The sequence below is a fragment of the Cryptomeria japonica genome, unplaced genomic scaffold (assembly GCF_030272615.1).
Source record: "Cryptomeria japonica unplaced genomic scaffold, Sugi_1.0 HiC_scaffold_55, whole genome shotgun sequence".
NCBI classification, from domain to species: Eukaryota; Viridiplantae; Streptophyta; class Pinopsida; order Cupressales; family Cupressaceae; genus Cryptomeria; species Cryptomeria japonica.
Genome location: NW_026728877.1, coordinates 345,001 through 372,500, shown reverse-complemented (window position 1 = coordinate 372,500; position 27,500 = coordinate 345,001). Strand labels below are relative to the sequence as shown.

Sequence of the window (27,500 nt, the reverse complement as noted above, 5' to 3'; positions counted from 1 at the left end):
TCGGAGCCCGGTTTGCCCCGGGTGCGCACCTCGCGTGCACCTTCGCCGCGGTGGGCACCATGGCGTGCACGAAGTCGGAGCCCGGTTTGCCCCGGGTGCGCACCTCGCGTGCACCTTCGCCGGGGTGGGCACCTCGGCTGGGTTGCGCGCCCTGGTGCGCACCAAGGAGCGCTCCGAAGTGTGCTCCAAGGTGCGGCGTGCACGAAGTCGGAGCCCGGTTTGCCCCGGGTGCGCACCTCGCGTGCACCTTGGCGCGGTGGGCACCATGGCGTGCACGAAGTCGGAGCCCGGTTTGCCCCGGGTGCGCACCCCGCGTGCACCTTCGCCGGGGTGGGCACCTCGGCTGGGTTGCGCGCCCTGGTGCGCACCAAGGAGCGCTCCGAAGTGTGCTCCAAGGTGCGGCGTGCACGAAGTCGGAGCCCGGTTTGCCCCGGGTGCGCACCTCGCGTGCACCTTCGCCGCGGTGGGCACCTTGGCTGGGTTGGGCACCATTGAGCGCTCCGAAGTGTGCTCCAAGGTGCGCACCATGGCCCTCCAAGGTGCGCAGCATGGCGTGCACGAAGTCGGAGCCCGGTTTGCCCCGGGTGCGCACCTCGCGTGCACCTTCGCCAGGGTGGGCACCTCGGTGCGCACACCTTCTCAATGTTTTCTTGCCTTTTCTGGAAATTGGTGAAGGCAGCGCATCAAAGGTGCACACCTCGGTGTGCTCCGAGGTGCGAACCCGAGAGCGCTCCGAGGTGCCCACGAAGTCGAAAGTCGGGTTAATTGCATTGTTTTCCCCGGGTGCGCTCCGAGGTGCGCAACATCGGTGCGCACCAAGGAGGGCTCCGAAGTGTGCTCCAAGGTGCGCACGATTCGGAGCTCGGTTTGCCCGGGGTGCGCACACCTTGGCTGGGTTGCGCACCCTTTGTGCGCTCCAAGGTGCGCACGAAGTCGGAGCTCGGTTTGCCCCGGGTGCGCACCTTCGCCAGGGTGCGCACGCCTTGGCTGGGCTGCGCACCTTGGTGGGCGCCATGGTGCGCACCTTTCGTGCGCTCCAAGGTGCGCACGAAGTCGGAGCTCGGTTTGCCCCGGGTGCGCACCTTGGTGGGCGCCATGGTGCACTCCGAGGTGCCCAAGATTGGTGCGCACCAAGGAGCGCTCCGAAGTGCGCTCCAAGGTGCGCAGGTGCGCGCGAAGTCGAAAGTTGGGTTAATTGTCCGGTTTGCCTCGGGTGCGCACCTTGCGTGCACCTTCGCCAGGGTGGGCGCCTTGGTGCGCACACCTTGGCTGGGCTGCGCACCCGGGCGCGCACACCTTGGCACCCGCGTTTCCTTCATTTTAAATTTTTTTTTTTTACAATCTCTCAAGTGGGAAATTCTATAATCTCAACTTTTTTTGCCTTTTCAGGAAACTTTTGAATGGAGCGCATCATTGGTGCGCTCCGAAGTGTGCTCCAAGGTGCGCACCTCTGGTGTGCTCCAAAGCTCTCTCTAGCTGCGTGCACCTGCCCCGGCCGCGCACCCGGCCCCGCCCAGCTTCGCTCACCTGTCCCGGGCGTCTGGTGCGGAACCTTAGAGTAAGAAACATCACCGTGCACCTTGGCCAACGTGCGCGACTCGACCGAGCGCGCACTGGCCGAGGTGCACACCGATTTCACCTGGGTGCGCGCGCAGCACCTCGGGCGCACCGGGGTGCGCGCACAACGCCCGGGTTGCACCGTGGCCTGTGTGCTCGGGGCGCCTCGGGTGCGCGCTCGGTGTCGCCCCCGCGCGCGCGGTAGTGCGGGCAGCGCACCCCGGCCCGGCCCGGCCCCGACGAGAACGCAAACGGGCAAAAGGTTTATTCAAATAGCATTGCGACGCCCGGCGAAAAACTAAAAAAGGGTGCAACACCGGGACTTCCCGGGAGGTCACCCATCCCAGTACTACTCCGGCCCAAGCGCGCTTAACTGCGGAGTTCTGATGGGATCCGGTGCACTAACGCTGGTATGATCGCACCCGTTATGAGCTTGTCGCAGTGTGTACTTAGCAAACCGCGACCCACGTGCGAATCCACCCCGGCCACCCACCCCCGTCGAGGTGCACACCCTCCCTCGCGAAGTGCGCCCCGTTCGCCAAGTGTGAGCCCTGCCCGGGTGCGCGCACCTTGCTAGGGCGTCGGGTGTGCACCCGGCCCGGCCTACGTGCGTGCACCTGGACGGGGCGTCGTGTGCGTGCAGTGTCCCGTCTGCAACGCGGTGCCCACACACCACCTCGGGCGCAACGACCTGCGCTCACATGTGGGCCGAGTGCACCTTGGTGCATGTTCGGGGCGCCTCGGGTGCACGCTCGATCTTGCCCCGGTGCACCAAGGCGCTCGGTTTGCCCCGGGTGCGCACTTGGTGCAAGGTGGGCACCCAAAATAGGGATCAAGCACCAAAACACAAGTTTCGGGATGCAAAATGGGACCCAAGGACCACAAATGCGTTCCAAGACCCATGATGGGTCCACGAGAACAAAAATGTGTTCCGAGACTTAATAAACAAATATTGGGTTTTAGGAGAAGAAACATGCTCTGATGCCCAAAACGAGAATCGACCCCGAAAAGGCCACAGGCCAAAAGTGGGATGCGAGACAAAAAAAAATGGGACCCGAGGACCAAAATTGGGTTCCCAGGTCGAAGACAGGGCAACCGGACAAGAAACGACCTCTAAGGCTCGAAATGAGTCCCGACGACTAAAACTTGACAAGAAGCACCCATCAGGCACCCAACTCGACACCCATGGGATGCCGACCCACCCGGGCTTCCACCTAGCACACCTTGGCACCCACCCACCCTCGCACCCAACCTCGCACCCAACTTAGCACCTTTGAACCCACATTGGCACTCACCCTGACCCTGGCACCTTGGAACCCACATTGGCACTCACCTTGACCCTGGCACCCACCTTTGCACTCACCTTGGGACCCACCCTGGCTCCCACCTCGGCACCCACCCAGACACCCACCTTGGTTCCTTGGCACCCACCTTGGATCCTTGGCACCCACCCCGACACCCACCTTGGCACGCAACTTGGCTACTTGCCACCCACCTTGGCTCCTTGACGCCCACCCCGACAACCACCCCGTGACCTACCCTGGCTAGGGTTGGTGCACACCCACCCTGGTGCCCACCTTGGCACCCACCCCATGACCCACCTTGGCACGCACCTTAGTACCCACCCCGTTACCCACCCTAGGACCCACCCCGTGACCCACCTTGGCCAGGGTGGGTGCCTTGGTGCGCACAACTTGCCTGGGCTGCACACCAGGGCGGGCTCAAGATGGCACCCGCGTTCCGTTTTTTTCACTATCTTTCAAAACGGAAATTTTAAAATCTCGTATTTTTTTTTTTTTTGCCTTTTCTGGAAATTAGTGAAGGCAGCGCATCAAAGGTGCGCAATGCTGGTGCGAACCCGGGAGCGCTCCGATGTGTGCTCCAAGGTGCGGCGTGCACGAAGTCCGAGCCCGGCTTGCCCCGGGTGCGCACCTCGCGTGCACCTTCGCCGGGGTGAGCACCTTGGCTGGGTTGCGCGCCCTGGTGCGCACCAAGGAGCGCTCTGAAGTGTGCTCCAAGGTGCGGCGTGCACGAAGTCGGAGCTCGGTTTGCCCCGGGTGTGCACCTCGGGTGCGCACCTCGCGTGCACCTTCGCTGCGGTGGGCACCTTGGCTGGGTTGCGCGCCTTGGTGGGCACCATGCAGTGCACGAAGTCGGAGCCCGGTTTGCCCCGGGCGCGCACCTCCGCCAGGGTGGGCACCTTGGTGCGCACAACTTGCCTGGGCTGCGCACCAGGAAGGGCTCAAGATGGCACCCGCGTTCCGTTTTTTTCACTATCTTTCAGAACGGAAATTTTAAAATATCGTTTTTTTTTGCCTTTTCTGGAAATTAGTGAAGGCAGCGCATCAAAGGTGCGCAACGCTGGTGCGAACCTGGGAGCGCTCCGATGTGTGCTCCAAGGTGCGGCGTGCACGAAGTCGGAGCCCGGTTTGCCCCGGGTGCGCCCTGGTGGGCACCATGGTGCGCACCAAGGAGCGCTCCGAAGTGTGCTCCAAGGTGCGGCCTGCACGAAGTCGGAGCCCGGTTTGCCCCGGGCGTGCACCGCGGGTGGGCACCTTGGTGCGCATGCCTTGCCTGGGCTGCGCACCAGGGCGGGCTCAAGATGGCACCCGCGTTCCGTTTTTTTCACTATCTTTCAAAACGGAAATTTTAAAATCTCATTTTTTTTTGCCTTTTCTGGAAATTAGTGAAGGCAGCGCATCAAAGGTGCGCACCTCGCTGCCCACCACGGTGCGCAACGCCGGTGGGCACCCGGGAGTGCTTCGAAGTGTGCTCCAAGGTGCTGCGTGCAAGTTGTCGGAGCCCGGTTTGCCCCGGGTGCGCACCTCGCGTGCACCTTCGCCGGGGTGAGCACCTTGGCTGGGTTGCGCGCCCTGGTGCGCACCAAGGAGCGCTCTGAAGTGTGCTCCAAGGTGCGGCGTGCACGAAGTCGGAGCTCGGTTTGCCCCGGGTGTGCACCTCGGGTGCGCACCTCGCGTGCACCTTCGCTGCGGTGGGCACCTTGGCTGGGTTGCGCGCCTTGGTGGGCACCATGCAGTGCACGAAGTCGGAGCCCGGTTTGCCCCGGGCGCGCACCTCCGCCAGGGTGGGCACCTTGGTGCGCACAACTTGCCTGGGCTGCGCACCAGGAAGGGCTCAAGATGGCACCCGCGTTCCGTTTTTTTCACTATCTTTCAGAACGGAAATTTTAAAATATCGTTTTTTTTTGCCTTTTCTGGAAATTAGTGAAGGCAGCGCATCAAAGGTGCGCAACGCTGGTGCGAACCTGGGAGCGCTCCGATGTGTGCTCCAAGGTGCGGCGTGCACGAAGTCGGAGCCCGGTTTGCCCCGGGTGCGCCCTGGTGGGCACCATGGTGCGCACCAAGGAGCGCTCCGAAGTGTGCTCCAAGGTGCGGCCTGCACGAAGTCGGAGCCCGGTTTGCCCCGGGCGTGCACCGCGGGTGGGCACCTTGGTGCGCATGCCTTGCCTGGGCTGCGCACCAGGGCGGGCTCAAGATGGCACCCGCGTTCCGTTTTTTTCACTATCTTTCAAAACGGAAATTTTAAAATCTCATTTTTTTTTGCCTTTTCTGGAAATTAGTGAAGGCAGCGCATCAAAGGTGCGCACCTCGCTGCCCACCACGGTGCGCAACGCCGGTGGGCACCCGGGAGTGCTTCGAAGTGTGCTCCAAGGTGCTGCGTGCACGTTGTCGGAGCCCGGTTTGCCCCGGGTGCGCACCTCGCGTGCACCTTCGTCGGGGTGGGCACCTTGGCTGGGTTTGCCCCGGCTGCGCTCCGAAGCGGGGTTATTGGAGCGCCGCCTCTTTTTTTGTCGGAGCGTTTGGTGGGGTTTCTCGCATTGGCTCTTCCCAGGCCCGGTTGCCACCCTGGCGCGCACGAAGTCGGAAGTAGGGTTAATTGCCCGGGTGCGCACCTTTGCCAGGGTGGGCACCTTACCTGGGCTGTGCACCAGGGCGGGCTCAAGATGGCACCCGCGTTCCGTTTTTTTCACTATCTTTCAAAACGGAAATTTTAAAATCTCCTCTTTTTTTTGCCTTTTCTGGAAATTAGTGAAGGCAGCGCATCAAAGGTGCGCACCTCGCTGCCCACCTTGGTGTGCTCTGAGGTGCGCACCCGGGAGCGCTACGAAGTGTGCTCCAAGGTGCGGCGTGCACGTTGTCGGAGCCCGGTTTGCCCCGGGTGCGCACCTCGCCTGCACCTTGGCCGGGGTGGGCACCCTGGCTGGGTTTGCCCAGGGTGCGCTCCGAAGCGGGGTTACTGGAGCGCCCCCTCTTTTTTTGTCAGAGCGTTTGGTGGGGTTTCTCGCATTGGCTCTTCCCAGGCCCGGTTGTTGGGTGCGCTCCCACCCTGGCGCGCGCGAAGTTGGAAGTTGGGTTAATTGCCCGGGCGCGCACCTTCGCCAGGGTGGGCACCTTGGTGCGCACACCTTGGCTGGGCTGCGCACCAGGGCGGGCTCAAGATGGCACCAGCATTCCCTTTTTCTCACTATCTTTCAAAACGGAAATTTTAAAATCTCGTTTTTTTTTGCCTTTTATGGAAATTAGTGAAGGCATCGCATCAAAGGTGCGCACCTCGCTGCCCACCTTGGTGTGCTCCGAGGTGCCCACCACGGTGCGCTCCGAGGTGCCCACCACGGTGCGCAACGCCGGTGCGAACCCGGGAGCGCCCCGATGTGTGCTCCAAGGTGCGGCGTGCACGAAGCCGGACCCCGGTTTGCCCCGGGTGCGCACCTCGCGTGCACCTTGGTGCGCACACCTTGGCTGGGTTGCGCGGCCTGGTGGGCACCATGGTGCGCACCAAGGAGCGCTCCGAAGTGTGCTCCAAGGTGCGGCGTGCACGAAGTCCTAGCCCGGTTTGCCCCGGGTGCGCACCTTCGCCGCGGTGGGCACCATGGCGTGCACGAAGTCGGAGCCCGGTTTGCCCCGGGTGCGCACCTCGCGTGCACCTTCGCCGGGGTGGGCACCTCGGCTGGGTTGCGCGCCCTGGTGCGCACCAAGGAGCGCTCCGAAGTGTGCTCCAAGGTGCGGCGTGCACGAAGTCGGAGCCCGGTTTGCCCCGGGTGCGCACCTTCGCCGCGGTGGGCACCCTGGTGCGCACCATGGCGTGCACGAAGTCGGAGCCCGGTTTGCCCCGGGTGCGCACCTCGCGTGCACCTTCGGCGGGGTTGCGCGCCCTGGTGCGCACCAAGGAGCGCTCCGAAGTGTGCTCCAAGGTGCGGCGTGCACGAAGTCGGAGCCCGGTTTGCCCCGGGTGCGCACCTCGCGTGCACCTTCGGCGGGGTTGCGCGCCCTGGTGGGCACCATGGTGCGCACCAAGGAGCGCTCCGAAGTGTGCTCCAAGGTGCGGCGTGCACGAAGTCGGAGCCCGGTTTGCCCCGGGTGCGCACCTCGCGTGCACCTTCGCCGCGGTGGGCACCATGGCGTGCACGAAGTCGGAGCCCGGTTTGCCCCGGGTGCGCACCTCGCGTGCACCTTCGCCGGGGTGGGCACCTCGGCTGGGTTGCGCGCCCTGGTGCGCACCAAGGAGCGCTCCGAAGTGTGCTCCAAGGTGCGGCGTGCACGAAGTCGGAGCCCGGTTTGCCCCGGGTGCGCACCTCGCGTGCACCTTCGCCGCGGTGGGCACCATGGCGTGCACGAAGTCGGAGCCCGGTTTGCCCCGGGTGCGCACCCCGCGTGCACCTTCGCCGGGGTGGGCACCTCGGCTGGGTTGCGCGCCCTGGTGCGCACCAAGGAGCGCTCCGAAGTGTGCTCCAAGGTGCGGCGTGCACGAAGTCGGAGCCCGGTTTGCCCCGGGTGCGCACCTCGCGTGCACCTTCGCCGCGGTGGGCACCTTGGCTGGGTTGGGCACCATTGAGCGCTCCGAAGTGTGCTCCAAGGTGCGCACCATGGCCCTCCAAGGTGCGCAGCATGGCGTGCACGAAGTCGGAGCCCGGTTTGCCCCGGGTGCGCACCTCGCGTGCACCTTCGCCAGGGTGGGCACCTCGGTGCGCACACCTTCTCAATGTTTTCTTGCCTTTTCTGGAAATTGGTGAAGGCAGCGCATCAAAGGTGCGCACCTCGGTGTGCTCCGAGGTGCGAACCCGAGAGCGCTCCGAGGTGCCCACGAAGTCGAAAGTCGGGTTAATTGCATTGTTTTCCCCGGGTGCGCTCCGAGGTGCGCAACATCGGTGCGCACCAAGGAGGGCTCCGAAGTGTGCTCCAAGGTGCGCACGATTCGGAGCTCGGTTTGCCCGGGGTGCGCACACCTTGGCTGGGTTGCGCACCCTTTGTGCGCTCCAAGGTGCGCACGAAGTCGGAGCTCGGTTTGCCCCGGGTGCGCACCTTCGCCAGGGTGCGCACCTTGATGCGCACGCCTTGGCTGGGCTGCGCACCTTGGTGGGCGCCATGGTGCGCACCTTTCGTGCGCTCCAAGGTGCGCACGAAGTCGGAGCTCGGTTTGCCCCGGGTGCGCACCTTGGTGGGCGCCATGGTGCACTCCGAGGTGCCCAAGATTGGTGCGCACCAAGGAGCGCTCCGAAGTGCGCTCCAAGGTGCGCAGGTGCGCGCGAAGTCGAAAGTTGGGTTAATTGTCCGGTTTGCCTCGGGTGCGCACCTTGCGTGCACCTTCGCCAGGGTGGGCGCCTTGGTGCGCACACCTTGGCTGGGCTGCGCACCCGGGCGCGCACACCTTGGCACCCGCGTTTCCTTCATTTTAAATTTTTTTTTTTTACAATCTCTCAAGTGGGAAATTCTATAATCTCAACTTTTTTTGCCTTTTCAGGAAACTTTTGAATGGAGCGCATCATTGGTGCGCTCCGAAGTGTGCTCCAAGGTGCGCACCTCTGGTGTGCTCCAAAGCTCTCTCCAGCTGCGTGCACCTGCCCCGGCCGCGCACCCGGCCCCGCCCAGCTTCGCTCACCTGTCCCGGGCGTCTGGTGCGGAACCTTAGAGTAAGAAACATCACCGTGCACCTTGGCCAACGTGCGCGACTCGACCGAGCGCGCACTGGCCGAGGTGCACACCGATTTCACCTGGGTGCGCGCGCAGCACCTCGGGCGCACCGGGGTGCGCGCACAACGCCCGGGTTGCACCGTGGCCTGTGTGCTCGGGGCGCCTCGGGTGCGCGCTCGGTGTCGCCCCCGCGCGCGCGGTAGTGCGGGCAGCGCACCCCGGCCCGGCCCGGCCCCGACGAGAACGCAAACGGGCAAAAGGTTTATTCAAATAGCATTGCGACGCCCGGCGAAAAACTAAGAAAGGGTGCAACACCGGGACTTCCCGGGAGGTCACCCATCCCAGTACTACTCCGGCCCAAGCGCGCTTAACTGCGGAGTTCTGATGGGATCCGGTGCACTAACGCTGGTATGATCGCACCCGTTATGAGCTTGTCGCAGTGTGTACTTAGCAAACCGCGACCCACGTGCGAATCCACCCCGGCCACCCACCCCCGTCGAGGTGCACACCCTCCCTCGCGAAGTGCGCCCCGTTCGCCAAGTGTGAGCCCTGCCCGGGTGCGCGCACCTTGCTAGGGCGTCGGGTGTGCACCCGGCCCGGCCTACGTGCGTGCACCTGGACGGGGCGTCGTGTGCGTGCAGTGTCCCGTCTGCAACGCGGTGCCCACACACCACCTCGGGCGCAACGACCTGCGCTCACATGTGGGCCGAGTGCACCTTGGTGCATGTTCGGGGCGCCTCGGGTGCACGCTCGATCTTGCCCCGGTGCACCAAGGCGCTCGGTTTGCCCCGGGTGCGCACTTGGTGCAAGGTGGGCACCCAAAATAGGGATCAAGCACCAAAACACAAGTTTCGGGATGCAAAATGGGACCCAAGGACCACAAATGCGTTCCAAGACCCATGATGGGTCCACGAGAACAAAAATGTGTTCCGAGACTTAATAAACAAATATTGGGTTTTAGGAGAAGAAACATGCTCTGATGCCCAAAACGAGAATCGACCCCGAAAAGGCCACAGGCCAAAAGTGGGATGCGAGACAAAAAAAAATGGGACCCGAGGACCAAAATTGGGTTCCCAGGTCGAAGACAGGGCAACCGGACAAGAAACGACCTCTAAGGCTCGAAATGAGTCCCGACGACTAAAACTTGACAAGAAGCACCCATCAGGCACCCAACTCGACACCCATGGGATGCCGACCCACCCGGGCTTCCACCTAGCACACCTTGGCACCCACCCACCCTCGCACCCAACCTCGCACCCAACTTAGCACCTTTGAACCCACATTGGCACTCACCCTGACCCTGGCACCTTGGAACCCACATTGGCACTCACCTTGACCCTGGCACCCACCTTTGCACTCACCTTGGGACCCACCCTGGCTCCCACCTCGGCACCCACCCAGACACCCACCTTGGTTCCTTGGCACCCACCTTGGATCCTTGGCACCCACCCCGACACCCACCTTGGCACGCAACTTGGCTACTTGCCACCCACCTTGGCTCCTTGACGCCCACCCCGACAACCACCCCGTGACCTACCCTGGCTAGGGTTGGTGCACACCCACCCTGGTGCCCACCTTGGCACCCACCCCATGACCCACCTTGGCACGCACCTTAGTACCCACCCCGTTACCCACCCTAGGACCCACCCCGTGACCCACCTTGGCCAGGGTGGGTGCCTTGGTGCGCACAACTTGCCTGGGCTGCACACCAGGGCGGGCTCAAGATGGCACCCGCGTTCCGTTTTTTTCACTATCTTTCAAAACGGAAATTTTAAAATCTCGTTTTTTTTTTTTTTTTGCCTTTTCTGGAAATTAGTGAAGGCAGCGCATCAAAGGTGCGCAATGCTGGTGCGAACCCGGGAGCGCTCCGATGTGTGCTCCAAGGTGCGGCGTGCACGAAGTCCGAGCCCGGCTTGCCCCGGGTGCGCACCTCGCGTGCACCTTCGCCGGGGTGAGCACCTTGGCTGGGTTGCGCGCCCTGGTGCGCACCAAGGAGCGCTCTGAAGTGTGCTCCAAGGTGCGGCGTGCACGAAGTCGGAGCTCGGTTTGCCCCGGGTGTGCACCTCGGGTGCGCACCTCGCGTGCACCTTCGCTGCGGTGGGCACCTTGGCTGGGTTGCGCGCCTTGGTGGGCACCATGCAGTGCACGAAGTCGGAGCCCGGTTTGCCCCGGGCGCGCACCTCCGCCAGGGTGGGCACCTTGGTGCGCACAACTTGCCTGGGCTGCGCACCAGGAAGGGCTCAAGATGGCACCCGCGTTCCGTTTTTTTCACTATCTTTCAGAACGGAAATTTTAAAATATCGTTTTTTTTTGCCTTTTCTGGAAATTAGTGAAGGCAGCGCATCAAAGGTGCGCAACGCTGGTGCGAACCTGGGAGCGCTCCGATGTGTGCTCCAAGGTGCGGCGTGCACGAAGTCGGAGCCCGGTTTGCCCCGGGTGCGCCCTGGTGGGCACCATGGTGCGCACCAAGGAGCGCTCCGAAGTGTGCTCCAAGGTGCGGCCTGCACGAAGTCGGAGCCCGGTTTGCCCCGGGCGTGCACCGCGGGTGGGCACCTTGGTGCGCATGCCTTGCCTGGGCTGCGCACCAGGGCGGGCTCAAGATGGCACCCGCGTTCCGTTTTTTTCACTATCTTTCAAAACGGAAATTTTAAAATCTCATTTTTTTTTGCCTTTTCTGGAAATTAGTGAAGGCAGCGCATCAAAGGTGCGCACCTCGCTGCCCACCACGGTGCGCAACGCCGGTGGGCACCCGGGAGTGCTTCGAAGTGTGCTCCAAGGTGCTGCGTGCACGTTGTCGGAGCCCGGTTTGCCCCGGGTGCGCACCTCGCGTGCACCTTCGTCGGGGTGGGCACCTTGGCTGGGTTTGCCCCGGCTGCGCTCCGAAGCGGGGTTATTGGAGCGCCGCCTCTTTTTTTGTCGGAGCGTTTGGTGGGGTTTCTCGCATTGGCTCTTCCCAGGCCCGGTTGCCACCCTGGCGCGCACGAAGTCGGAAGTAGGGTTAATTGCCCGGGTGCGCACCTTTGCCAGGGTGGGCACCTTACCTGGGCTGTGCACCCGGGCGGGCTCAAGATGGCACCCGCGTTCCGTTTTTTTCACTATCTTTCAAAACGGAAATTTTAAAATCTCCTCTTTTTTTTGCCTTTTCTGGAAATTAGTGAAGGCAGCGCATCAAAGGTGCGCACCTCGCTGCCCACCTTGGTGTGCTCTGAGGTGCGCACCCGGGAGCGCTACGAAGTGTGCTCCAAGGTGCGGCGTGCACGTTGTCGGAGCCCGGTTTGCCCCGGGTGCGCACCTCGCCTGCACCTTGGCCGGGGTGGGCACCCTGGCTGGGTTTGCCCAGGGTGCGCTCCGAAGCGGGGTTACTGGAGCGCCCCCTCTTTTTTTGTCAGAGCGTTTGGTGGGGTTTCTCGCATTGGCTCTTCCCAGGCCCGGTTGTTGGGTGCGCTCCCACCCTGGCGCGCGCGAAGTTGGAAGTTGGGTTAATTGCCCGGGCGCGCACCTTCGCCAGGGTGGGCACCTTGGTGCGCACACCTTGGCTGGGCTGCGCACCAGGGCGGGCTCAAGATGGCACCAGCATTCCCTTTTTCTCACTATCTTTCAAAACGGAAATTTTAAAATCTCGTTTTCTTTTGCCTTTTATGGAAATTAGTGAAGGCATCGCATCAAAGGTGCGCACCTCGCTGCCCACCTTGGTGTGCTCCGAGGTGCCCACCACGGTGCGCTCCGAGGTGCCCACCACGGTGCGCAACGCCGGTGCGAACCCGGGAGCGCCCCGATGTGTGCTCCAAGGTGCGGCGTGCACGAAGCCGGACCCCGGTTTGCCCCGGGTGCGCACCTCGCGTGCACCTTGGTGCGCACACCTTGGCTGGGTTGCGCGGCCTGGTGGGCACCATGGTGCGCACCAAGGAGCGCTCCGAAGTGTGCTCCAAGGTGCGGCGTGCACGAAGTCCTAGCCCGGTTTGCCCCGGGTGCGCACCTTCGCCGCGGTGGGCACCATGGCGTGCACGAAGTCGGAGCCCGGTTTGCCCCGGGTGCGCACCTCGCGTGCACCTTCGCCGGGGTGGGCACCTCGGCTGGGTTGCGCGCCCTGGTGCGCACCAAGGAGCGCTCCGAAGTGTGCTCCAAGGTGCGGCGTGCACGAAGTCGGAGCCCGGTTTGCCCCAGGTGCGCACCTTCGCCGCGGTGGGCACCCTGGTGCGCACCATGGCGTGCACGAAGTCGGAGCCCGGTTTGCCCCGGGTGCGCACCTCGCGTGCACCTTCGGCGGGGTTGCGCGCCCTGGTGCGCACCAAGGAGCGCTCCGAAGTGTGCTCCAAGGTGCGGCGTGCACGAAGTCGGAGCCCGGTTTGCCCCGGGTGCGCACCTCGCGTGCACCTTCGGCGGGGTTGCGCGCCCTGGTGGGCACCATGGTGCGCACCAAGGAGCGCTCCGAAGTGTGCTCCAAGGTGCGGCGTGCACGAAGTCGGAGCCCGGTTTGCCCCGGGTGCGCACCTCGCGTGCACCTTCGCCGCGGTGGGCACCATGGCGTGCACGAAGTCGGAGCCCGGTTTGCCCCGGGTGCGCACCTCGCGTGCACCTTCGCCGGGGTGGGCACCTCGGCTGGGTTGCGCGCCCTGGTGCGCACCAAGGAGCGCTCCGAAGTGTGCTCCAAGGTGCGGCGTGCACGAAGTCGGAGCCCGGTTTGCCCTGGGTGCGCACCTCGCGTGCACCTTCGCCGCGGTGGGCACCATGGCGTGCACGAAGTCGGAGCCCGGTTTGCCTCGGGTGCGCACCCCGCGTGCACCTTCGCCGGGGTGGGCACCTCGGCTGGGTTGCGCGCCCTGGTGCGCACCAAGGAGCGCTCCGAAGTGTGCTCCAAGGTGCGGCGTGCACGAAGTCGGAGCCCGGTTTGCCCCGGGTGCGCACCTCGCGTGCACCTTCGCCGCGGTGGGCACCTTGGCTGGGTTGGGCACCATTGAGCGCTCCGAAGTGTGCTCCAAGGTGCGCACCATGGCCCTCCAAGGTGCGCAGCATGGCGTGCACGAAGTCGGAGCCCGGTTTGCCCCGGGTGCGCACCTCGCGTGCACCTTCGCCAGGGTGGGCACCTCGGTGCGCACACCTTCTCAATGTTTTCTTGCCTTTTCTGGAAATTGGTGAAGGTAGCGCATCAAAGGTGCGCACCTCGGTGTGCTCCGAGGTGCGAACCCGAGAGCGCTCCGAGGTGCCCACGAAGTCGAAAGTCGGGTTAATTGCATTGTTTTCCCCGGGTGCGCTCCGAGGTGCGCAACATCGGTGCGCACCAAGGAGGGCTCCGAAGTGTGCTCCAAGGTGCGCACGATTCGGAGCTCGGTTTGCCCGGGGTGCGCACACCTTGGCTGGGTTGCGCACCCTTTGTGCGCTCCAAGGTGCGCACGAAGTCGGAGCTCGGTTTGCCCCGGGTGCGCACCTTCGCCAGGGTGCGCACCTTGATGCGCACGCCTTGGCTGGGCTGCGCACCTTGGTGGGCGCCATGGTGCGCACCTTTCGTGCGCTCCAAGGTGCGCACGAAGTCGGAGCTCGGTTTGCCCCGGGTGCGCACCTTGGTGGGCGCCATGGTGCACTCCGAGGTGCCCAAGATTGGTGCGCACCAAGGAGCGCTCCGAAGTGCGCTCCAAGGTGCGCAGGTGCGCGCGAAGTCGAAAGTTGGGTTAATTGTCCGGTTTGCCTCGGGTGCGCACCTTGCGTGCACCTTCGCCAGGGTGGGCGCCTTGGTGCGCACACCTTGGCTGGGCTGCGCACCCGGGCGCGCACACCTTGGCACCCGCGTTTCCTTCATTTTAAATTTTTTTTTTTTACAATCTCTCAAGTGGGAAATTCTATAATCTCAACTTTTTTTGCCTTTTCAGGAAACTTTTGAATGGAGCGCATCATTGGTGCGCTCCGAAGTGTGCTCCAAGGTGCGCACCTCTGGTGTGCTCCAAAGCTCTCTCCAGCTGCGTGCACCTGCCCCGGCCGCGCACCCGGCCCCGCCCAGCTTCGCTCACCTGTCCCGGGCGTCTGGTGCGGAACCTTAGAGTAAGAAACATCACCGTGCACCTTGGCCAACGTGCGCGACTCGACCGAGCGCGCACTGGCCGAGGTGCACACCGATTTCACCTGGGTGCGCGCGCAGCACCTCGGGCGCACCGGGGTGCGCGCACAACGCCCGGGTTGCACCGTGGCCTGTGTGCTCGGGGCGCCTCGGGTGCGCGCTCGGTGTCGCCCCCGCGCGCGCGGTAGTGCGGGCAGCGCACCCCGGCCCGGCCCGGCCCCGACGAGAACGCAAACGGGCAAAAGGTTTATTCAAATAGCATTGCGACGCCCGGCGAAAAACTAAGAAAGGGTGCAACACCGGGACTTCCCGGGAGGTCACCCATCCTAGTACTACTCCGGCCCAAGCGCGCTTAACTGCGGAGTTCTGATGGGATCCGGTGCACTAACGCTGGTATGATCGCACCCGTTATGAGCTTGTCGCAGTGTGTACTTAGCAAACCGCGACCCACGTGCGAATCCACCCCGGCCACCCACCCCCGTCGAGGTGCACACCCTCCCTCGCGAAGTGCGCCCCGTTCGCCAAGTGTGAGCCCTGCCCGGGTGCGCGCACCTTGCTAGGGCGTCGGGTGTGCACCCGGCCTGGCCTACGTGCGTGCACCTGGACGGGGCGTCGTGTGCGTGCAGTGTCCCGTCTGCAACGCGGTGCCCACACACCACCTCGGGCGCAACGACCTGCGCTCACATGTGGGCCGAGTGCACCTTGGTGCATGTTCGGGGCGCCTCGGGTGCACGCTCGATCTTGCCCCGGTGCACCAAGGCGCTCGGTTTGCCCCGGGTGCGCACTTGGTGCAAGGTGGGCACCCAAAATAGGGATCAAGCACCAAAACACAAGTTTCGGGATGCAAAATGGGACCCAAGGACCACAAATGCGTTCCAAGACCCATGATGGGTCCACGAGAACAAAAATGTGTTCCGAGACTTAATAAACAAATATTGGGTTTTAGGAGAAGAAACATGCTCTGATGCCCAAAACGAGAATCGACCCCGAAAAGGCCACAGGCCAAAAGTGGGATGCGAGACAAAAAAAAATGGGACCCGAGGACCAAAATTGGGTTCCCAGGTCGAAGACAGGGCAACCGGACAAGAAACGACCTCTAAGGCTCGAAATGAGTCCCGACGACTAAAACTTGACAAGAAGCACCCATCAGGCACCCAACTCGACACCCATGGGATGCCGACCCACCCGGGCTTCCACCTAGCACACCTTGGCACCCACCCACCCTCGCACCCAACCTCGCACCCAACTTAGCACCTTTGAACCCACATTGGCACTCACCCTGACCCTGGCACCTTGGAACCCACATTGGCACTCACCTTGACCCTGGCACCCACCTTTGCACTCACCTTGGGACCCACCCTGGCTCCCACCTCGGCACCCACCCAGACACCCACCTTGGTTCCTTGGCACCCACCTTGGATCCTTGGCACCCACCCCGACACCCACCTTGGCACGCAACTTGGCTACTTGCCACCCACCTTGGCTCCTTGACGCCCACCCCGACAACCACCCCGTGACCTACCCTGGCTAGGGTTGGTGCACACCCACCCTGGTGCCCACCTTGGCACCCACCCCATGACCCACCTTGGCACGCACCTTAGTACCCACCCTGTTACCCACCCTAGGACCCACCCCGTGACCCACCTTGGCCAGGGTGGGTGCACCCACCCTGGTGCCCACCTTGGCACCCACCCATCCTAGCACCCAGCCTGTGACCGGGCTTGGAACCCAACCTTGCACCCGTCTTGGCCAGTGTGGGTGCGCACCCATCCTGGCACCCACGTTGTGACACACCCTTTAACCCACGCACCCTAGCAGCCACGTTGGCACCCACCTTGGAACACAACCTAGCAACTTGGCACCCACCCCGTGACCCACCTTGGCATCCACCATAGCAGTCGCCCACTTGGCACCCACCTTGGAACCCAAGTTGGCACCCACCTCGGCACCCACCTTGACACTTGTGGACCCACCTTGCCACTCACCCTAGCATCGACCCATCCTAGCACCCACCCTGGCACCTTTGCACCCTAGCACTCACCCATCCTAGCACCTAACCTGTGACCCACCTTGACACTCACCCTCGCACCCACCTTGGAACCCAACCTAGCACCCACCCACCCTGACACCAACCCTAGCACCTACCCACCCTTGCACCCACCCTGTGACCCATCTTGGCACCCACCCATCCTACCACTCAACCTATCACCCACCTTCTCACCCACCTTGGCATCCACCTTAGCACCCACCCACACTGGCACCTTGGCACCCACCTCGGGCAAGGTGGGTGCACACCCACCCTGACACCCAATTTAGAACCAACCGAGCATGTTACCCACCTTGGCACCCACATTGCAGCCCACCCTAGTACCCACCCTATGACCCACATTGGCATCCACACCCTAGCACCCAGGCACCTCGACACCCGCCTTGACACGCACCCTAGCACTAAACCTGTGACCCACCTTGGAACTCACCCTAGAACCCACCCACCCTGTGAACCACCTTGGCATCCACCTTAGCACCCACCCACCTTGGCACCCACTCTAGCACTCACCCATCCTAACACCCAACTTGTTACCCACCTTGGCACCCGCCCTCGCGTCCACCTTGAAACCCACCCTAGCACCCACCCACGCAGGAGCCCACCTTGGCACCCAACCTAACACCCACGCATCCTGGCACCCAACTTGTGACCCACCTTGGAACCCACCCTAGTACCCACCTTTGAACCCACTATATCACCAACCCACCTTGGCACCCACCCTATGACCCTCTTTGGAATCCACCCTAGCACGCACCCACCCTGGCACCCACCATGGAGCGCACCCTAGCACCCACCCACCTCGGCACGCACCTCAACACCCACCTTGGTGTGCGCACTGCGCCAACCTCTCAAAGACCCTATGTGGTGCGCTCCAAAGTGTACACCTTTGGTGCGCTCCAAGGTGCGCACCTTTGGTGCACACCGAGGTGCACACCAAAGTGTGCACCGAGGTGAGCACCAAAGTGCACTCCAAGGTGCACACCAAGGCGTGCACCTTTGGTGCGGTCAATGCAAACGAATTCGGAAGTTGGGGTCGATGTCCTAATCGCTGCTGCAGACTACACGTATGAGAATCGGACAAATAGCTTTATATAGGGGAGGTGTTGCGTTTGATGGGTCGACTCCCCTGGTTGTGTGCACTGCACCAACTTCAAAGACCCTGTCTTGTTTAAGAAGTCAAAAGTTGGGGTGGATGTCCTAATCATTGCTGCAGTCTACGCATGTATGAGAATCAGACAAATAGCTTATATAGGGGAGGTGTTGCATTCGGTGGGTTGACTCCCCTGGTTGTGCGCACTGCGCCAACCTCAAAGACCCCGCATAGCAGAAGAAGTCGGAAGTCGGATTTTGGTGAGCACCAAGGCGTGCACCTTTGGTGCGGTCAACGCAGACGAATTCAGAAGTTGGGGTGGATGTCCTAATCGTTGTTGCAGGCTACACATGTATGAGAATCAGACAAATAGCTTATATAGGGGAGGTGTTGGGTTTGATGGGTCAACTCCCTTGGTTGTGCGCATTACGCCAACCTCAAAGACCTTGTTTTCGTTAAGAAGTCAAAAGTTGGGGTCAATGTCCTAATGGCTCCTGTAGGCTACACATGTATGAGAATCGGACAAATAGCTTATATAGGGGAGGTGTTGGGTTTGATGGGTCGACTCCCCTGGTTGTGCGCATTACGTCAACCTCAAAGACCTTGTTTTCGTTAAGAAGTCAAAAGTTGGGGTCGATGTCCTAATTGCTCCTGTAGACTACACATGTATGAGAATCAGACAAATAGCTTATATAGGGGAGGTGTTGGGTTTGATGGGTTGACTCCCCTAGTTGTTCGCATTACACCAACCTCAAAGACCTTGTTTTCGTTTAGAAGCCGAAAGTTGGGGTCGATGTCCTAATTGCTCCTGCAGGCTACGCATGTATGAGAATCAGACAAATAGCTTATATAGGGGAGGTGTTGGGTTTGATGGGTCGACTCCCCTGGTTGTGCGCATTGCGCCAACCTCAAAGACCCTGCATTGCGGATGAAGTCGAAAGTCAGAGTTTGGTGTGCTACAAGGTGTGGTCGAAGGTGCTCACCTAGGTGTGCACCTTTGGAGCGCAGGAAAAGTGCCCTCCAAAAGTGCGCACCTTTGGAGTGCACAAAAGTGCCCTCCAAAAGTGCGCACCTTTGGAGCGCACAAAAGTGCCCTCCAAAAAGTGCCCTCCAAAAGTGCGCACCTTTGGAGCGCACAAAAGTGCCCTCCAAAAAGTGCCCTCCAAAAGTGCGCACCTTTGGAGTGCAGAAAAGTGCCCTCCAAAAAGTGCCCTCCAAAAGTGTGCACCTTTGGAGTGCACAAAAGTGCCCTCCAAAAGTGCGCACCTTTGGAGCGCAGAAAAGTGCCCTCCAAAAAGTGCCCTCCAAAAGTGCGCACCTTTGGAGCGCAGAAAAGTGCCCTCCAAAAAGTGCCCTCCAAAAGTGCGCACCTTTGGAGCGCAGAAAAGTGCCCTCCAAAAAGTGCCCTCCAAAAGTGCGCACCTTTGGAGCGCAGAAAAGTGCCCTCCAAAAAGTGCCCTCCAAAAGTGCGCACCTTTGGAGCGCACAAAAGTGCCCTCCAAAAAGTGCCCTCCAAAAGTGCACACCTTTGGAGCGCACAAAAGTGCCCTCCAAAAGTGCGCACCTTTGGAGCGCACAAAAGTGCCCTCCAAAAGTGCGCACTTTTGGTGCGCACCAAGGCGCTGGTTCGGTCGTTGCAGGCGAGTTCGGAAGTTGGGGTCGATGTCCTGAGCGGAGGTGCAAACTACACAGGTGTCGGAATCGGACAAATAGCTTATATAGGGGAGGTGTATGCTTCGATGGGTCGACTCCCCAGGTTGAGCGCACCGCGCCAACCTCAAAGACCCTACGGTATGGATGAAGTCGGAAGTTGGGTCCGATGACCGATTCGATTAGTAGGTATGCTCATGAGGTCGGAATTTGGGTCCGATGACCTGCCATGTGCAGGAAGGCGAATGTTGGCACTGTGCGTTGCAAGGTGCACACCAAGGTGCTGGTGCGGTCTTTTTAGTCGAGTTCGGAAGTTGGGGTCGATGTCCTGATCGGAGGTGCAAGCTACACAGGTGTGGGAATCGGACAAATAGCTTATATAGGGGAGGTGTATGCTTCGTTGGGTCGACTCCCCGGGTTGAGCGCACCGCGCCAACCTCAAAGACCCTACGGTATGGATGAAGTCGGAAGTTGGGTCCGATGACCGATTCGATATGTAGGCATACTCGCGAGGTCGGAATTTGGGTCCGATGACCTGCCATGTGCAGGAAGGCGAATGTTGGCACTGTGCGTTGCAAGGTGCGCACCAAGGCGCTGGTTCGGTCGTTGCAGGCGAGTTCGGAAGTTGGGGTCGATGTCCTGATCGGAGGTGCAAACTACACAGGTGTGGGAATCGGACAAATAGCTTATATAGGGGAGGTGTATGCTTCGTTGGGTCGACTCCCCGGGTTGAGCGCACCGCGCCAACCTCAAAGACCCTACGGTATGGATGAAGTCGGAAGTTGTGTCCGATGACCGATTCGATATGTAGGCATACTCGCGAGGTCGGAATTTGGGTCCGATGACCTGCCATGTGCAGGAAGGCGAATGTTGGGACTGTGCGTCGCAAGGTGCGCACCAAGGCGCTGGTGCCGTCGTTGCAGTCGAGTTCGGAAGTTGGGGTCGATGTCCTGGTCAGAGGTGCAAACTACACAGGTGTGGGAATCGGACAAATAGCTTATATAGGGGAGGTGTATGCTTCGATGGGTCGACTCCCCGGGTTGAGCGCACCGCGCCAACCTCAAAGACCCTACAGTATGGATGAAGTCGGAAGTTGGGTCCGATGACCGATTCGATACGTAGGCATATTGGCGAGGTCTGAATTTGTGTCCGATGACCTGCCATGCGCAGGAAGGCGGAATTTGGGTCCGATGACCGAGTTGATGGCGTGCCATGCGCAGAAAGGCGGAATTTGGGTCCGATGACCGAGTTGATGTTGATGGCCCGCCATGCACAGGAAGGCGGAATTTGGGTCCGATGACCGATTTGAAGGCGTGCCATGCGCAGAAAGGCGGAGTTTGGGTCCGATGACCGAGTTGATATTGATGGCCCGCCATGCGCAGGAAGGCGGAATTTGGGTCCGATGACCTGACATACGCATGGAGTCCGACTCGGGGGCCGATGTTCGATTCGATGACTTGCATTGTGGGTAAAGTCGGAAGTTGTGGTCTTTGACCCGATTCGATGACCAGACTTCGGCTGCTTGAGAATCGGACAAATAACTTATATAGGGGAGGTAGTGTTCTCGAGCATCCTCCCCCCGTGCCCGTTTATGTCGATTGATGCTGGTGCTCGACTGGTTGGAGCGCTCGGATGCAAAAATCTTGCACCAGGATTTATCGATTGTGATGGACACGGCAAGTCTCCTGATTGCTATGCAGGAGCTCATCGTGAATCTCTATGCGGCCTTGGTATGGACTCGACCTGCGGAATGGTTCGGCAATGGTAGTCGCTCCAACACGTCCTTGCAATGGCCACAGAGGTGATTCGACTAGAGCTCCAGTCTAGCTTTTGGGTTGCTTGGCGGACTGGTATAGCCGCGATCGAGTTCCGGCCATGAACGTTTTAGATAGCTCTTGGGCTTTCTGGGACGGAAGTCGGAAGTTTGGGCTGTTGTCCGATTTGATGACCATTCTTCGGATGTGTGAGAATCGGACAAATAACTTATATAGGGGACTGTGTTGTCTCACGCAGCCCCCTCCGTGCCCCTCTATCTCGACCGATGTTGGTGCTTGAAAGGGTTGGGATCGCTCGGATTTATAAACGTGCACCACCATTTGTCGAGTGTGAGGGACGCGGCAGGTCTCCTAAATGCTATACGGGCGCTCTCTGAGAATCTCTATCCGGCCTCGACACAGACTAGTCTTGCTGAATGGTTTGGCACTGGTAGTCGATCCAACACGTCGTTGTTGTGGCCGCCTAGGCGATTCGATTCGAGCCCCCGTCTAGCTTTTGGGTTGCTTGGCGGATTTTGCCCTATCCGCAAGTGAGCTCGGTCCCTAAACGTTCGAGAAACCCGATTGCTATGCGCCGACTCTCTTTCTTGCGAGCCTCCATCTAGCTTTTGGGTCTCTACGGAACGGAAGTCGGAATCTGGGACCGTTGTTTGATTCGACGAGGCAGACTACGGTTGTGCGAGAATCGGACAAATAACTTATATAGGGGAGGTGTTGACTGGAGCATTCTCCCCCGTGCCCCTCTAACTCGACCAATGCTGGCGCTCGAACGGTGGTAGCGCTCGGATTTTCGTTGAGCGCCAGCATTGGTCGATTTAGAGGGGCATGCGAGATTCCCGAATGCTATGCGAGGGCTCTAACGGAAATGTCTATTGGTTTCGGTATGGATGCAATTGCGAGTGGTTCGGCAAAGGTAGTCGTTCCGATGCGTCCATGTCGTGGCCAAATCGATAATTCGATTTGAGCCCTCGTATAGCATTTGGGTCTCTCGATGTGATTCCGCATTCCAGTCCCTTTGGGCACTGCTTGAGCCGCATCCCAGGGGGTTCCCTTCCCAATAATCTGCCTCGCAACCCGATTGCTATGCGGTGAGGCTCCTCGGCCGCCTCGGAACTATCTGTGTATCAGACGCATCGCGGGATAAGGGGTTGGCAACGGTAGTCGCCCCAAGCGCGTCCGATGCTTGGACCATTCCGAGGCGGCCCTGAAGCCTCTTCCGTCTAGCCGTTGGGTCCTTCTCGCCGCATCCCTTGCCTCGCACCCCGATTGCTATGCGGTGAGGCTCCTCGGCCGCCTTGGAACTATCTGTGTATCAGACGCATCGCGGGATAAGGGGTTGTCACTGGTAGTCGCCCCAAGCGCGTCCGATGCTTGGACCATTCCGAGGCGGCCCTGAAGCCTCTTCCGTCTAGCCGTTGGGTCCTTCTCGCCGCATCCCTCGACTCGCACCCCGATTGCTATGCGGTGAGGCTCCTCGGCCGCCTTGGAACTATCTGTGTATCGGACGCGTCGCGGGATAAGGGGTTGTCACTGGTAGTCGCCCCAAGCGCGTCCGATGCTTGGACCATTCCGAGGCGGCCCTGAAGCCTCTTCCGTCTAGCCGTTGGGTCCTTCTCGCCGCATCCCTCGCCTCGCACCCCGATTGCTATGCGGTGAGGCTCCTCGGCCGCCTTGGAACTATCTGTGTATCGGACGCGTCGCGGGATAAGGGGTTGTCACTGGTAGTCGCCCCAAGCGCGTGCGATGCATGGACCATTCCCAGGCGGCCCTGAAGCCTCTTCCGTCTAGCCGTTGGGTCCTTCTCGCCGCATCCCTCGCCTCGCACCCCGATTGCTATGCGGTGAGGCTCCTCGGCCGCCTTGGAACTATCTGTGTATCGGACGCGTCGCGGGATAAGGGGTTGTCACTGGTAGTCGCCCCAAGCGCGTCCGATGCTTGGACCATTCCGAGGCGGCCCTGAAGCCTCTTCCGTCTAGCCGTTGGGTCCTTCTCGCCGCATCCCTCGCCTCGCACCCCGATTGCTATGCGGTGAGGCTCCTCGGCCGCCTTGGAACTATCTGTGTATCGGACGCGTCGCGGGATAAGGGGTTGTCACTGGTAGTCGCCCCAAGCGCGTCCGATGCTTGGACCATTCCGAGGCGGCCCTGAAGCCTCTTCCGTCTAGCCGTTGGGTCCTTCTCGCCGCATCCCTCGCCTCGCACCCCGATTGCTATGCGGTGAGGCTCCTCGGCCGCCTTGGAACTATCTGTGTATCGGACGCGTCGCGGGATAAGGGGTTGTCACTGGTAGTCGCCCCAAGCGCGTCCGATGCTTGGACCATTCCGAGGCGGCCCTGAAGCCTCTTCCGTCTAGCCGTTGGGTCCTTCTCGCCGCATCCCTCGCCTCGCACCCCGATTGCTATGCGGTGAGGCTCCTCGGCCGCCTTGGAACTATCTGTGTATCGGACGCATCGCGGGATAAGGGGTTGTCACTGGTAGTCGCCCCAAGCGCGTCCGATGCTTGGACCATTCCGAGGCGGCCCTGAAGCCTCTTCCGTCTAGCCGTTGGGTCCTTCTCGCCGCATCCCTCGCCTCGCACCCCGATTGCTATGCGGTGAGGCTCCTCGGCCGCCTTGGAACTATCTGTGTATCGGACGCGTCGCGGGATAAGGGGTTGTCACTGGTAGTCGCCCCAAGCGCGTCCGATGCTTGGACCATTCCGAGGCGGCCCTGAAGCCTCTTCCGTCTAGCCGTTGGGTCCTTCTCGCCGCATCCCTCGCCTCGCACCCCGATTGCTATGCGGTGAGGCTCCTCGGCCGCCTTGGAACTATCTGTGTATCGGACGCGTCGCGGGATAAGGGGTTGTCACTGGTAGTCGCCCCAAGCGCGTCCGATGCTTGGACCATTCCGAGGCGGACCTGAAGCCTCTTCCGTCTAGCCGTTGGGTCCTTCTCGCCGCATCCCTCGCCTCGCACCCCGATTGCTATGCGGTGAGGCTCCTCGGCCGCCTTGGAACTATCTGTGTATCGGACGCGTCGCGGGATAAGGGGTTGTCACTGGTAGTCGCCCCAAGCGCGTCCGATGCTTGGACCATTCCGAGGCGGCCCTGAAGCCTCTTCCGTCTAGCCGTTGGGTCCTTCTTGCCGCATCCCTCGCCTCGCACCCCGATTGCTATGCGGTGAGGCTCCTCGGCCGCCTTGGAACTATCTGTGTATCGGACGCGTCGCGGGATAAGGGGTTGTCACTGGTAGTCGCCCCAAGCGCGTCCGATGCTTGGACCATTCCGAGGCGGCCCTGAAGCCTCTTCCGTCTAGCCGTTGGGTCCTTCTCGCCGCATCCCTCGCCTCGCACCCCGATTGCTATGCGGTGAGGCTCCTCGGCCGCCTTGGAACTATCTGTGTATCGGACGCATCGCGGGATAAGGGGTTGTCACTGGTAGTCGCCCCAAGCGCGTCCGATGCTTGGACCATTCCGAGGCGGCCCTGAAGCCTCTTCCGTCTAGCCGTTGGGTCCTTCTCGCCGCATCCCTCGCCTCGCACCCCGATTGCTATGCGGTGAGGCTCCTCGGCCGCCTTGGAACTATCTGTGTATCGGACGCGTCGCGGGATAAGGGGTTGTCACTGGTAGTCGCCCCAAGCGCGTCCGATGCTTGGACCATTCCGAGGCGGACCTGAAGCCTCTTCCGTCTAGCCGTTGGGTCCTTCTCGCCGCATCCCTCGCCTCGCACCCCGATTGCTATGCGGTGAGGCTCCTCGGCCGCCTTGGAACTATCTGTGTATCGGACGCGTCGCGGGATAAGGGGTTGTCACTGGTAGTCGCCCCAAGCGCGTCCGATGCTTGGACCATTCCGAGGCGGCCCTGAAGCCTCTTCCGTCTAGCCGTTGGGTCCTTCTCGCCGCATCCCTCGCCTCGCACCCCGATTGCTATGCGGTGAGGCTCCTCGGCCGCCTTGGAACTATCTGTGTATCGGACGCGTCGCGGGATAAGGGGTTGTCACTGGTAGTCGCCCCAAGCGCGTCCGATGCTTGGACCATTCCGAGGCGGACCTGAAGCCTCTTCCCTCTAGCCGTTGGGGCTTTCTCGCCGCATCCCTCGCCTCGCACCCCGATTGCTATTCGGTGAGGCTCCTCGGCCGCCTTGGAACTATCTGTGTATCGGACGCATCGCGGGATAAGGGGTTGGCAGTGGTAGTCGCCCCAAGCGCGTCCGATGCTTGGACCATTCCGAGGCGGCCCTGCAGCCTCTTCCGTCTAGCCGTTGGGGCCATCTCGCTGCATCCCCCACCTCGCACCACGATTGCTATGCGGTGAGGCTCCTTGGCCGCCTCGGAACTATCTGTGTATCGGACGCATCGCGGGATAAGGGGTTGTCACTGGTAGTCGCCCCAAGCGCGTCCGATGCTTGGACTATTCCGAGGCGGCCCTGCAGCCTCTTCCGTCTAGCCGTTGGGGCCATCTCGCCGCATCCCCCAGCTCCTCGGCCGCCTCGGAACTATCTGTGTATCGGACGCATCGCGGGATAAGGGGTTGGCAGTGGTAGTCGCCCCAAGCGCGTTCGATGCTTGGACTATTCCGAGGCGGCCCCGCAGCCTCTTCCGTCTACCCTTTGGGGCCATCTCGCCGCATCCCTCGCCTCGCACCCCGATTGCTATGCGGTGAGGCTCCTCGGCCGCCTGGGAACTATCTTCGTATCGGATGCATCGCGGGATAAGGGGTTGTCACTGGTAGTCGCCCCAAGCGCGTCCGATGCTTGGACTATTCCGAGGCGGCCCTGTGGCCTCTTCCGTCTAGCCGTTGGGGCCATCTCGCCGCATCCCTCACCTCGCACCCCCATTGCTATGCGGTGAGGCTCCTCGGCCGCCTTGGAACTGTCTTCGTATCGGAAGCATCGCGGGATAAGGGGTTGTCACTGGTAGTCGCCCCAAGCGCGTCCGATGCTTGGACTATTCCGAGGCGGCCCTGCAGCCTCTTCCGTCTAGCCGTTGGGGCCATCTCGCCGCATCCCCCACCTCGCACCCGGATTGCTATGCGGTGAGGCTCCTCGGCCGCCTTGGAACTATCTTCGTATCGGACGCATCGCGGGATAAGGGGTTGTCACTGGTAGTCGCCCCAAGCGCGTCCGATGCTTGGACTATTCCGACGCGGCCCTGTGGCCTCTTCCGTCTAGCCGTTGGGGCCATCTCGCCGCATCCCCCACCTCGCACCCCGATTGCTATGCGGTGAGGCTCCTCGGCCGCCTTGGAACCATCTTCGTATCGGACGCATCGCGGGATGAGGGGTTGTCACTGGTAGTCGCCCCAAGCGCGTCCGATGCTTGGACCATTCCGAGGCGGCCCTGAAGCCTCTTCCGTCTAGCCGTTGGGGCCTTCCCGCCCCATCCCTCGCCTCGCACCCCCGATTGCTATGCGGTGAGGCTCCTCGGCCGCCTTGGAACCATCTGTGTATCGGACGCATCGCGGGATAAGGGGTTGGCACTGGTAGTCGCCCCAAGCGCGTCCGATGCTTGGAGCATTCCGAGGTGGCCCTGAAGCCTCTTCCGTCTAGCCGTTGGGGCCTTCCCGCCCCATCCCTCGCCTCGCACCCCGATTGATATGCGGTGAGGCTCCTCGGCCGCCTTGGAACTATCTGTGTATCGGACGCATCGCGGGATAAGGGGTTGGCACTGGTAGTCGTCCCAATCGCGTCCGATGCTTGGACCATTCCGAGGCGGCCCTGCAGCCTCTTCCGTTTAGCCGTCGGGGCCTTCCCGCCGCATCCCTCGCCTCGCATCCCGATTCCTATGCGGTGAGTCTTCTCGGCCGCCGCGGAACTATACCTGTTATTGCTACTGCATCCTTCGGCTGGTAACCTCCTCTGCCGCCTTGGAACGTTCTCTTTGTCGGACGCGTCGCGGGATAAGGGGTTGGCACTGGTAGTCGCCCCAAGCGCGCCCGATGCATAGACCGCTCCGAGTTGACCTTGCTTTCAGCCTCTCACATGCATAGACCTCTCTGAGTCGACCCTGCAGCCTCTCACGTTTAGCCTTTGGAATCTCGCCTCACAACATGATTGCTATCCTTGATGCATCCCTTGCCTCGAGCCCTGATTGCTTTCTTGGCTGCATCCCTCCTCTCCTCACAGCCCGGTTGTCATCACTGCTTCATCCGTCGCTTCATGCATTCTGGCTGCTGGGCCCTTCCCACCGCACACCTCGATTGCTATCTCTTCTGCATCACACACCCCGATTGCTATCTCTGCTACATCCCTCGGCTCTCACTTCTGCATCCTTCGCCTCCCACCTCGATTGCTATCAATGCTGCATCCGTAACCTCACACCCCGATTGCTATGCGGGGAGGCTCCTTGGCCGCCTTGGAAATTTCTGTGTGTCGGACGCACCGCGGGATAAGGGGTTGGCACTGGTAGTCGCCCCAAGTGCGCCCGATTCT

The 27,500-nt window shown here is 61.5% G+C and overlaps 3 non-coding genes across 3 annotated transcripts; all 3 read right to left on the bottom strand.

Moving 5' to 3' along the window:
* Positions 1-1,862: 1,862 nt before the first annotated feature.
* LOC131863088 (5S ribosomal RNA) lies at positions 1,863-1,981 on the bottom strand. Its single transcript, XR_009362023.1, has one exon. It is a non-coding gene; the product is annotated as a 5S ribosomal RNA (ribosomal RNA).
* Positions 1,982-8,789: 6,808 nt separating this feature from the next.
* On the bottom strand, positions 8,790-8,908 carry LOC131863087 (5S ribosomal RNA). Its single transcript, XR_009362022.1, has one exon. It is a non-coding gene; the product is annotated as a 5S ribosomal RNA (ribosomal RNA).
* Positions 8,909-14,823: 5,915 nt separating this feature from the next.
* On the bottom strand, positions 14,824-14,942 carry LOC131863016 (5S ribosomal RNA). The gene has a single exon (XR_009361951.1). It is a non-coding gene; the product is annotated as a 5S ribosomal RNA (ribosomal RNA).
* Between the last annotated feature and the right edge of the window lie 12,558 nt (positions 14,943-27,500).